At 33.5% G+C, this 11,704-nt stretch overlaps 1 long non-coding RNA gene across 4 annotated transcripts; it reads left to right on the top strand.

Annotated features, from left to right (window-relative positions):
* Positions 1-8,563: 8,563 nt before the first annotated feature.
* On the top strand, positions 8,564-10,575 carry LOC104742057 (uncharacterized). Of its 4 annotated transcripts, none has more exons than XR_015580005.1 (8): positions 8,564-8,745; positions 9,069-9,120; positions 9,211-9,315; positions 9,455-9,499; positions 9,601-9,632; positions 9,722-9,987; positions 10,087-10,163; positions 10,278-10,575. It is a non-coding gene; the product is annotated as an uncharacterized LOC104742057 (long non-coding RNA). The 4 variants fall into 4 exon arrangements; XR_015580008.1 differs by having other exon boundaries at positions 8,572-8,745; positions 10,087-10,126; XR_015580006.1 differs by having other exon boundaries at positions 8,572-8,745; positions 9,211-9,366.
* Positions 10,576-11,704: the final 1,129 nt, after the last annotated feature.

Here is an 11,704-nt window from a genome sequence, read left to right as displayed (position 1 = left end):
TGCTTAGCCCTTTCTTGTCCTTAACATTCCTTTGTAAGGTATCTTGGGCCTTTAGTATTTGAAGTTTATCCAACATTTTCCCCCTTAAACTTCAATTCCTCTTTCTTAACTTCATGAACACCTGTCAAGCTTCTCATTTCTTCAAACTTTACTCTAGCCAATGCTTTGGTAAGAATATCAGCCTTCTGTTCCACTCCTGGAATGTGCTCCACACGAATAAGCTCTCTCTCAATGCATTCTCGCACAAAGAAGTATCGCTTGTGTATGTGTTTGCTTCTCCCATGAAACACTGGGTTCTTAGCTAATGCAATTGCAGATTTGTTGTCGACATACATCATGATTTGAGCTTCCTTCTTCCCTGTGACTTCACTCAACAGATCCTGAAGCCATATCGCTTGCTTAGCTCCTTCTGTTACAGCCATAAACTCGGCCTCACATGAAGACATAGCAACTATGTCTTGCTTCCGTGTACACCATGTGATCGGAGTATTACCAAAGAGGAATAAATATCCAGTAGTGCTCCTCCCATCATCTTGATCGACGTTGTGACTGCTGTCACTAAAACCGATGATCTCCTTTAAGCCTCCACGCTTATACTTGAGACCATATGACGTCGTTCCTCTGAGATAACGCAGGATCTGTTTGATGATCTCTCCATGAGACTTCCTCGGGCTCTGCATATACCTGCTTACAACACTTACCGCAAAAGATAAGTCAGGTCGAGTGTGTAAAAGGTATCTCAAACAGCCAACGTTCCTTCTGAACCGAGTAGGATCTATCTCTGTTTCATCATGCAGCCCAAACTCCATTGGGATCACTGTTGAGTTGCAGTTTTGAAGTCCTGCTTCCTTTAAAATCCTCTGTGCATATCCTTCTTGTTTAATGGTGATACCATCAACTCCTTGATGCACTTCAATACCAAGGTAGTAGGTGAGTCTACCGAGATCCAACATCTCGAACTTCGACGATATCCCTTCCTTGAACTCCTTAATTGCTCTAAGGTTGTTGCCTGTAATGAATAGGTCGTCCACATAAACATCAACAATTAGTAGGTCACCCCCTTTCTCCTTTCGATACACTGCAATCTCCTTTAAACATCTCTTGAAGCTCATCTCCTTCAAGATTTGATCCAACTTAGTGTTCCAGGCTCGAGGAGCTTGTCTTAAGCCATATAGAGCTTTTGTCAGCTTATAAACTCTATGTTCTTACCCCTTGATCTCAAAACCTTCTGGTTGTTCTACATAGACGTCCTCCTTCAATTCACTATGTAAAAATGCAGTTTTTACATCCAAGTGATGGATCTCCCATCCATCCGATGCAGCCAAACCAATCAACATTCTTATTGTCTCCATGCGAGCTATAGGGGCAAAAGCTTCTTCGTAATCAACTCCACTCTCTTGTACGTAGCCCTTAGCAACAAGCCTAGCCTTGTATTTGTTCACAGTTCCATCTGCATTCCTCTTAATCTTGAAAACCCACTTGAGACCGATTACCTTCACTCCTTGTGGTCTATCAACAAGAAACCAAGTCTTGTTTTTGTTGATAGAGTCAATCTCATCCTTACAAGCCACTCTCCACACTTGATTTCCTTTTGCTTCCTCATAGAACCGTGGCTCATCATTTATCATTAACAATAACATCTCGCTTTCGATTGATGCTAATAACACATAGTCATCAAGATACTTAGGATGTTTAGATTGACGTCCTGACCTTTTTAGCGATGGTTGCTGGTTCTCATGAGCAACAACATTCTCATCATCAACTCTGGTTTCAACTCTATCTTCTCGAGTTATACCATTCTCTGATTCTGCTCTGTTTTCATCAACTCGATCTTGTTCTGCAGAATTCGATGATATTGGTCCTTTTCCAGCATCCTTTATCTCTCCCCATTGCATAAGAAACATCCCTGGATCTCTGCTATCTCTATTTTCTGCCCTGTTCCAGCTCCATTTATTTTTTTTCATCAAAAACAACATCTCTGCTGACTACAATTCTTCTAGTTGACGGATTGAACAGTCGATATGCCTTGGATCCAGGTTCGATACCAAGGTGAACTAACGACAGCGAACAACCATCCAACTTCTTAAGACATGCAGTATCAGCTTTAGCATAAGCTATACACCCAAACACTCTCAGGTGATCAATGTTTGGTTTTCTCTCTCGCAAACATTCATACGGAGTGATATTTTTTAGTGCCTTAGTAGGTATCCTATTGATCACATACGTACTGTGACGAACTCCTTCTCCCCACAGGTAGTTTGGAACCTCCATGGCCTTGAGAATGCTCCTTGTCATCTCCATTTGGGTCCTATTTCTTCTCTCCACTACACCATTCTGCTGCGGAGTATATGGTGCTGTCAAATGTCTCTTAGTCCTGGTTGATTCACAGAAAGTATTGAATTCGTTTGACTTGAATTCACCTCCTCTGTCCGTTCTAAGAGTAATGATTTCTCTTCCAAGTTCCTTCTCTACACTACTCTTGAACGCCTTAAAGCTTCCAAACGCTTCACTTTTCTCTTTTATCAAGATCGACCACATATATCTTGAAAAATCATCCATAATAACAAATATGTATCTGTTATGTGCTAAGGTTGCAGGTGTTATAGGACGGCACAAGTCAGCGTGAAGAAGCTCCAATGGTTTAGAAGCTCGATACATTGTAGCTTTTGGAAACGACTGTCTCGTTTGCTTCCCAACAAGACACGTCTCGCACAGCTTCTTCTCATCTCTAATATCTGACAAGCCATGAACCATCTTCTGTGTCGACATTGCTTTCAGAGCTTTAAAGTTAATGTGACCGAGCCTAGCATGCCACTTCCAGGTATCATCCTCGATACGAGAGTGTAGGCAGACCGGTCTTCCCACCTTGAGACTAATTTTGTACAGCCTATTAGTTGATCTCAGAACTCTCACCAACAACCTGTCGCTTGGATCATGAACTGTCAACCAGTTTTGTCTCATTCGTACATCACAACCGACTTCTGTAGCCTGTCCTAGGCTTAGAATATTGCTCTTGAGGTCAGGAATATAGTAAATGTCATTTACTAGAACCTGTTCCTCACCTTTACTCTGAAAAATTATAGAGCCTTTTCCTTTTATTTCTACACAAGATCCATCTCCAAACTTCACCTTGCCTCTAATGTTCTCATTGAGCTCAGAGAAGTAATCCTTATGACCTGTCATATGATTATTAGCTCCATTGTCTAAATACCACATCCCATCCTCCTTGGTGTAGTTTCTTGGGATAACCCTCTCTTCATTCAAGTAGACAATCTCATGCAAAAACAAAGCTTTATCCGCTTCCTCTGTTTCCAAAGTCTCGACTTTGTTAGCTTCTTGATTTTTCTGAATCTTCTCCGGACACTGTGAGGCATAGTGACCAGGTTTGTCACATCGAAAACATATGATGATCTTCTCCTTCTTGTCTTGAGCTTGGTTCTGTTCCGTGTTAGATCGATCTTGCGTGTTATACTGATTGTTATATTGCGAATGATTTCTCCCTCTACCTCTTCCTCGATAACCTCTTCCTCCATAGCCTCTCCCTCTACCACGTCCTCTGCCTCGAAAACTGTTGTTTCCACTGTTATAGTTCGTTTGAAACTGATCTGAGTTAGAAAACATCAGTTTTGTTTGATTTTCTTCAGGAAGTCCTTCTCCTGCAATTCTTTCTTCAAACGCCTTTAGTCTTCCCACTATGTCTTCGAAACTTGTGGTGTTGAGGTTGAGAACTTGTTCAAGCGAGGCTACCATGTGAATGAACTTACTTCTAGGTAGACTGTTCAAGAACTTCTTCACAAGTCTCGGCTCTTCAATGATTTCACCAAGTGCTGCTGCCTTGGTTGCGATTTCAGACAGTTTTCCAGCAAAACTGTCAACCTTGTCTGCCTCCGTCATGCGTAACTTCTCAAACTCTGATATGAGTGTCTGCAAACGTGCCTCCTTGACACGTTCTGCTCCAAGGTTCCTTGACTGAATTGAGTTCCAAATAGCCATTGGTGTACTCAAGTTACCAACCTGCATGGTAAGTGCTTCTGGAATCGACTGAAACAACAAAGCTGTAGCGATGTCATTCTTTTCTGAGTCATCCGATCCTGGTTCGATTGTTTCCCAAACTTTATGAATACGCAGCATGATCCTCATCCTCATGGACCACACCGTGTAATTAGTAGATGTCAAAAGAGGGCACTGAATAGGGATAGCTTTGTCCAACTCCTTCGGACGTGATGATTCTACTAGTTCCCCCATAGTTGTGGTTCGATAATCACAACAACAAACAGCTCTGTAACCGAATCACAACTTGATCGATTAAGCCTAGAGCTCTGATACCAAATATAAGATAGAAAAGACTGTTTTATAAGAATGACTCTCTTATATTATTGTTTAGAAAATCTCCTCTCAAAACCAAACAATGCTTTGCACTCTTTTCATATCTTTGATCACAACTCAATCAAAGATATATATAGTGCTTTCATTCTCCTATTTCTATTAGAACTAGATATCCCTAATTCTAGTAAGATTATGCTTAGCCCTTTCTTGTTCTTAACATTCCTTTGTAAGGTATCTTGGGCCTTTAATATTTGAAGTTTATCCAACAAATTCATACTTGTTTCCGAACAAACTGTGAAGTTTAACAATGATTTGATCTTCACTATCAGTGAACTTTCCACGTTTAAGATCAGGACGAAGGTAATTAATCCATCTTAACCTACAGCTCTTACCACAACGCAACAACCCTAAAATAATATAAAAGCAAATGAGGTTTTTTAAAATAATTAAGACCAAAAGAAACACACAAAGAAAAATATATATATGGGGGAAAAAGAGATCCAAAATTATGGAGAAACGAACCGGCGGATTTGGGGAGAGAACGCCAAGAGCCTTCACCGTGATTACGAATGTAATCAATAAGAAGTTGATCTTCTTCTTTAGTCCATGCTCCTTTGTTTGAGTGAGCCTTTTCACAACATGGTGATCTTCCCATGATGATGATGATATTTACAATGTGGGTATAATAATGAGACACGAGTGAGAGTATGATCTGAAGAGAGGTGTTATATAAAAGGAGGTGACTTTGACCAAGTTGGTGTTTTGCTTTGTGGGTGGAAAAGATTTGGTAGGTTACCTTCTTTTTCTTTCTTTCCTTAGATTTTGTCTCTTTATTTTGTACTAAAGACTAGAGAAAGGGGTTTGGTGGAGAAAAAGTTTACACTTTACATGTGATATGGATTATTTAATTTAATACAAATTTATGCCTTGTGTTATATAGCCTTCTAGAAGGAAACTGAGTGGTGGAAAAATAAACAAAATTCCAAATTGCTTTTCTTTTTGGCACTATCTTCTCTTTTCTAGAAGATTTTTTTTGTATGACAAAAAAAAAAGATATTTGTTTTATTCTTTGTTTAATTTGAATATACAATCCTATATACCTTCACATACTACCTTTTATTGGATAAACAAACTTCATTAAAAATTAATAGAACTATTACATAATAGCTATGTTCTTTTAACAGTCGCTCAACCAGCATGAACCATTGGAAAAATACTCTATTACGGGATTAAAAACTATCGCCAAAACAGTTAAAACAGTCATCGGAATAAATCGCAATAAGTCATAACTGTCGTTGGAATATTCAGCGATCAGTTATTGTTCTAAAAACAGTCGCTATGTCTCTTTTTATAAACACCACCATCATTACTTTATGCAATTTGTGTTTAAAGTAATAAAAATACATTGGTTTTCTTTTGTTGCTATTGCTGGTTCATCGATCATCAAAATAACAGGGCCAACAAGAGTGTTAGACCATCTCCATCCCTCATCTTTACAATAAAATGTTTTCAAATTAAAATAAAATAATAAATGAAAAATAAACATTACTTTCATTGTTTTGGTTTCTTTAAACTTAAGACATTATGGTTTAAATCTCTGTTTTAGAAATCGCTAGGCGCTAGTCGGGCGGTCGGGGTGAGTCTAACGCCTAGCGAAAAAATCAGAGATTAAACGGAGATTAATCGGAGAATATTTTTAAGGTTTTTTTATTAAAATAATAATAAAATAAAAAATATATTGTACTAAATCTATGTACAATTCTGTTTTTGTTAAAAGAAAAAATATCAAATAAAATATAAAACTATAGTATTGTCTTTAAAATTATGGTAAATACGTAATTTAAAAAAAAAATTATGATTTTCATTAAAAGTTTATACGTTAGTTATTGTAAAACATCATAAACTTTTAATTTAAATGTCTAAATAACAAAAAATATATGTTTAATTTATATTTGGCTCCAAAAATATTCGGTAAACACAAAATTAAGTGGGAAAATAGTCATTAATCGAAACGGACAGAATGGACCTAGCAATTTTACAGAATGTAATCAGTCTTAGACGGAGATTTTTAAAACAGAGGTTTAAATGTTTTCACCAAGACATTTAAAACATGATGTCTTAAGTTTAAAGACATCAAATCTATTTAAATAATATTTTTCTTTATTTATTATTTTTAAATTTTAAAGACATCTCCTCAAAACCGCTGACAAGATAAAGAACGCAACTGACAAAATTGGTATACATATATATAACTAAGGTTAATAATACATTCCCATATTATTAAAACAGCTACTAGAAGACAGATTCCTATAAGGGTTTAAAATGGTAAGAACACTTGTCCTTTGTTTCACAAAACAAAAGCAAATATATAAGTGAACCCAAAAAATTTCCCATAATTTGTAAATAAAATACTAAAAAAGTTCTTCCTTGAACAAAATATAGTTTGTGTTATGTGCAAGATATAATCGTACAATCACGAGTTCATCTAGGTTTATAATTTATCTCATTTGTATGATCTTATTTTGTTTATTAGGTTCGTATTCGTTGTCGGTGTGGTACAATTTCATGATTTTTGAACAATTTTGTAATCTTAATAAGATAATTGGCTCTAAAAGTTATGTTATGTTAATATATGGTGTAGTGATGGAAGAACCATTTATTTTGGTTGGACAATTGGTTTGTTTTTGGATAAAATATTCGACATGACAAGAGTCTCGCACTAGAATGTTTGCTGTTCGTTGTGATGATACTGTTTTAGAGGCTGCCTGTAACGAGACTACGAGAGAATTGAGCATTAGGCGTTGTTGTCTTGTTGATGTCAGCAAATATGTGAGTTGGTCACTCGTATCACACAATCTTGGAGGCCTTTTTCGTTGTCGGTTTTGTTAGAATTATTCCACATTGGAAGATATAAAATTCATTACGCAATATGTAAAGTGTATACCAAGCTTTCTTTATTAAGCTAAGTTTTAGTGTAAATTAGGTCCACATAATCACATTTTACTCATTTAAAGAAAGAAAAATGTGTGTTTAATGTTTCATATGGCCTAAAATAATTCAGATTCTTATTAAAAATAAGATCAAATTGTATCAAAATCTGAGTAAGCTTAATTTTACAAGCATCTCAACTTAAAAGTTATTATCGGTTTAATTCAGTTTTTATTAGCTGAACTGTTTAATTATGCTATATATAATAAATTTAATTTTTTTTAAAAATTAATAAAATAGTATTAATTATATCTCTAAACTTGATCATTTTTAAAAATATTATGAACATCTGAAATTATAAAAGTTTAAAACACCATGAAACGTGTTTATATAGTAGGAAGAGCTTGTATCAACATCAATATAAATTTATAATATCATTAGCTGATGTTACAACACGGGTAAATAATCATTTTATTAATTTGTTAACATCACGAATATTAAAATATTGAACATGTCGAATTAAGTTAATCAATGATTGGATAAAAAATTGTAATATGGTGTATCACAATTTAAATCCTAGTTATACTCATTATTTAAAATTTTGAATCATAACATATATCAAAAATAATCTAGATGAGGTCTCGTGTATACGAGGTGTTACAAATATAATATTTAAAAAAACCTGTACGAAGATTAAAAAAAAAATTGAAAAATAAATCTAAATCATCCATGCATGTAAATATATGAAATAATATTGAATAAAAAATTGTCATCTTTTTAGGCATGTCAAAAATTTATTGATCGATGTGAGAGAAAACATAATGATTGAATATAGTTATTAGGATATAACTCAATGTCATATCTTTTTTATTTATGTCAGAACTCAATTAAATATAGATTTTTAATTATCAAAAAGTGTTAAAACTAATTAATCTGTGTAGAGACGTTTTTACCCTCAATAATTAGAATTTTTTTTTAGTAAATGGTAATCATATTAATATCCATTATTATTTTTTTTGTTAAAGTTAATATCTATTATTATTATGTTTATTACGCAAAGAAAATATGTGTCGTCGTCATATAACAAAATGGAACCCAACATTTATAGTCTATATTCCTACTATTAATCCTAAAACATTTTAACAAAGTAACCTTAGTTTTGTAAGAAATTACATCACAATGCCATTGGAAATAAGACAAAATAATTTATTTGAGCATAAATCTGATTTTAGCTTTTACCCATTAATGTGACCCGATTTTAGCTTTTAATCTCAACCGTTTATTATATTTTTGAGCATAAATCTGAACCGTTCAATTGACTGAGTGTACTAAACCTAAATTTTATTTTTCTTTCGCATTTGCTCTCTCTCGCCGTCTCTCCCAAATGGAGAGTTAAAGATTTTTTTTCCTTTTTGTCGACAAAGTCGAAGAGATGATAAGAGGAAGAGAAGAAGGCAAAGAATTTTGGTCAAGCATCTTGTATATGCTAAGGTATTTTGTTTCTTTTATCTTTTAATTAAGTTTAGAATTTAAATCTATGTTTGATGATTAAAACCAAGTGTAATTGGAATTTTGTTTCTGAATCTTGATGTAGAATGGTTTTGGATTCTTCTCTGGTCATCAATATGATAATAAGATGATAAAACTCAGTCTAAACTTAATTAAAAGAAAAAAGAAACAAAAACCCAAAACCATATTTTACCATTAATGTTTGTTTGTTTATTGAAAGAATAAAAAAAAAACTCTGAGCCTATATCATTTTTGCTTACTTAAACATGAAGATTTCAGTCAATTGATATACTCTTTTTTTATAGCTCGATCTTCGGCTGAAGCTATGGCACAAAGTAATTGGGAAGCTTACAAGATGTAAGTTGTTTTTGTATTTTAATGAGACCTTATTTTGTTCATTTCCCAGATTTTTATTTCTTCTTAGTTTCATGTTTTTGGGTTTTGTAGGATTGACGTTTATATATACGTATGAGATCATTTGGTGAAGAAAAAAACTTCGTAATACTGCAAAATCGTTTATGATTGAAGGAAAGGTTTCACCTGATCGAGCTGGTAATTATATGACTTTCGTGATCAGAGTAACTATAAGAATATTAAACCATTGTATGTTCGATGGTCATCATCATGATTTTAAGATGGATACCTTTCACATTATCTTTTGTTAATTCACATCATAATTGGTATTGCTTAGGTACGATGAAATGAGGCAGAAGTTCAGTCGAATACATTGCTGGAGGTTAATTCATCATCTTCTTGCGCTATTTTTCTATATTTGGTGTTTATATGCATTATTAGAAGAATTTGTGATATCTTCTTGATTTGGTTTCGTTTTTTCAGGTGCTACCCATAACTCAATCAAACTGGTCCAGGTAAACGACTGTTAAACCTTATCCTCATAACTATTTTTAACTGTTAGTACCTTTGTTGCTTAACCTTACAATTTATTTGATTACTGCAGTGGATGCTTCAAACTCTTTAGGCAACCAGTTACATGGGATCCATTGGAAAGGACAAATAAAGAGAGGCAATGAAGGTTGCTACCGCAGCTGGTGTCAATGTGAGTCTTCTTTAGGTTTAGTTATTGGTGTTTGGTTCTGATTTAAGTCCATATCAACGGGTGCTATAAACTGTTTATTACCTATTGTTCTATATCCATGTCCACTCTTTTGGAGATGAGTCAAAACCTACCAGAACTTGCCGTGTCTGTGTTCTTGGTGGAGAAAGGTTAGGTTACAATCAATCTTTATATTTGCTTTTGATTATTTTCTTAATAAGATGTCCTTCTGTTGAGTTGTATTGAGGCGTGTCTCCCTTTTTCTGTAGGTCGCTCATTGCAAATCTTTCTGCTGCAAGCTGCTACAAGGTTGAACACTTTCATAAGCATGAGTACTGGGCTCTAGGTCAAATGAAATCTCATCTACTGCCTTTTTTTATAGAGTTTACTTTATAAGATTTGATACTTCCATATGTTGGAATCTGCTGAGATTTTGTGAAACATGTTTCTTTTTTGGTAGTTGGGAATGCTAAGTTCTACTACATTGATGGATTCTTCGTCACAGTATATCTCCATAATCCATTCAGTTGGTATGTGAACATGCAGCTGCTAACAACAAGCTAAGAAGACATGATCCTTTATGACAACCAGACATGTCATACATATTTTGTAATGTCTTCTCTTTGATCAGATTTCAACACATTTCTCTACTGTTTCTCCCTAGCCGTAGCAAGAATCAAGGTTTACTGACATCTGAAATATCTATCTACTCTCAGTTGGTACATGATTTTTTCTATTAAGAATTTTTTTATTAAGAATCTTAGTTATTGGATAAGTTGAGGTTTGTTTAGTTTTAGCAACCAGATGGAATCTTATAGAATCGTCAGTTTGGTAGATAACATCCATGTTGTTTCTTCTTACGTTCTTTGTTTTTGATTTTGTATGCAAAATCAATTTGTGTGACATGTTTTTGTTGGGTATATTGCAATGTTCTCTGTTGAACAAATCGACAATGCACATTTTTGGATGAACTAAATTTTTTGTTTTCAAACCAAGAAAAAGGATTTGACACTCTGCAACAAGTTTTGATTCGATTAATTTGGTTTATTTTTTACAATTATATTTTCTATATTTAGTCTTTAGAATTATGGTAAGAATATAATGTTATCTGTCAAATTAACGATGTTACATACTTAAATTAGAAATTATATGTATAATTGCGAGTGATTATATGAACTAAATAACAATAAAAGTAATTATAAATACGACAAAATAAATTTTATAATGTATCAAACTCATACTAATTTCATTCTATGGATTAAAAGAAAGCATCTCTATATTATTATTATATAAAAATTAATATATGAACATTGTACAACGGGTTAATAATTTATTATGCTTAAATGTAAGGATTACATTTTTGCCATATATTAAATATTTTTGTAACTAAAACAAAACAAAAATTATGGAAATGTAATTAAGTAGGGATACAAATCTTTAAAAAAATTCAACTTGAATAATTCTCTAAAAAATAGATTTAATTCTTACCAATTATAATTTCAATTACCAATTTGTGTTGAAATCATATCCGAAATTTTATTTTTAAATTTTACCAGTTATAGTTCCAATTAACAAGTTATAATTCCCTTCATTTTATTTTGAGAATGTTGGAAAGTTAGCTACCAATCGTTTAGATTTTTTTGTTAAAGCTTAAATTCTTGAGTATTCTTCATTCATCTATATAAAGAAGTATTATTTCAACCCTTGATACACATTGTTTAACGTTTTTGACTTTTTGTACAATTGAGTTTTATAGTTCTTTTAGTTAACTTTTTTTTATTCTATTTTGCTTTTATAACCTTTTTTCAACAACTGACCTAATTTTTTCAACATATGATTTTTTATATGTTTTATATTTGTTTCAAAGTTTGTTACTAAAATGCATCA

This window comes from Camelina sativa, chromosome 14 (assembly GCF_030686135.1).
Source record: "Camelina sativa cultivar CO46 ecotype springtype chromosome 14, ASM3068613v1".
Classification (NCBI taxonomy): domain Eukaryota; kingdom Viridiplantae; phylum Streptophyta; class Magnoliopsida; order Brassicales; family Brassicaceae; genus Camelina; species Camelina sativa.
Note: the sequence above shows the minus strand (reverse complement) of the source record. Positions and strands in the feature narration are given on the sequence as shown.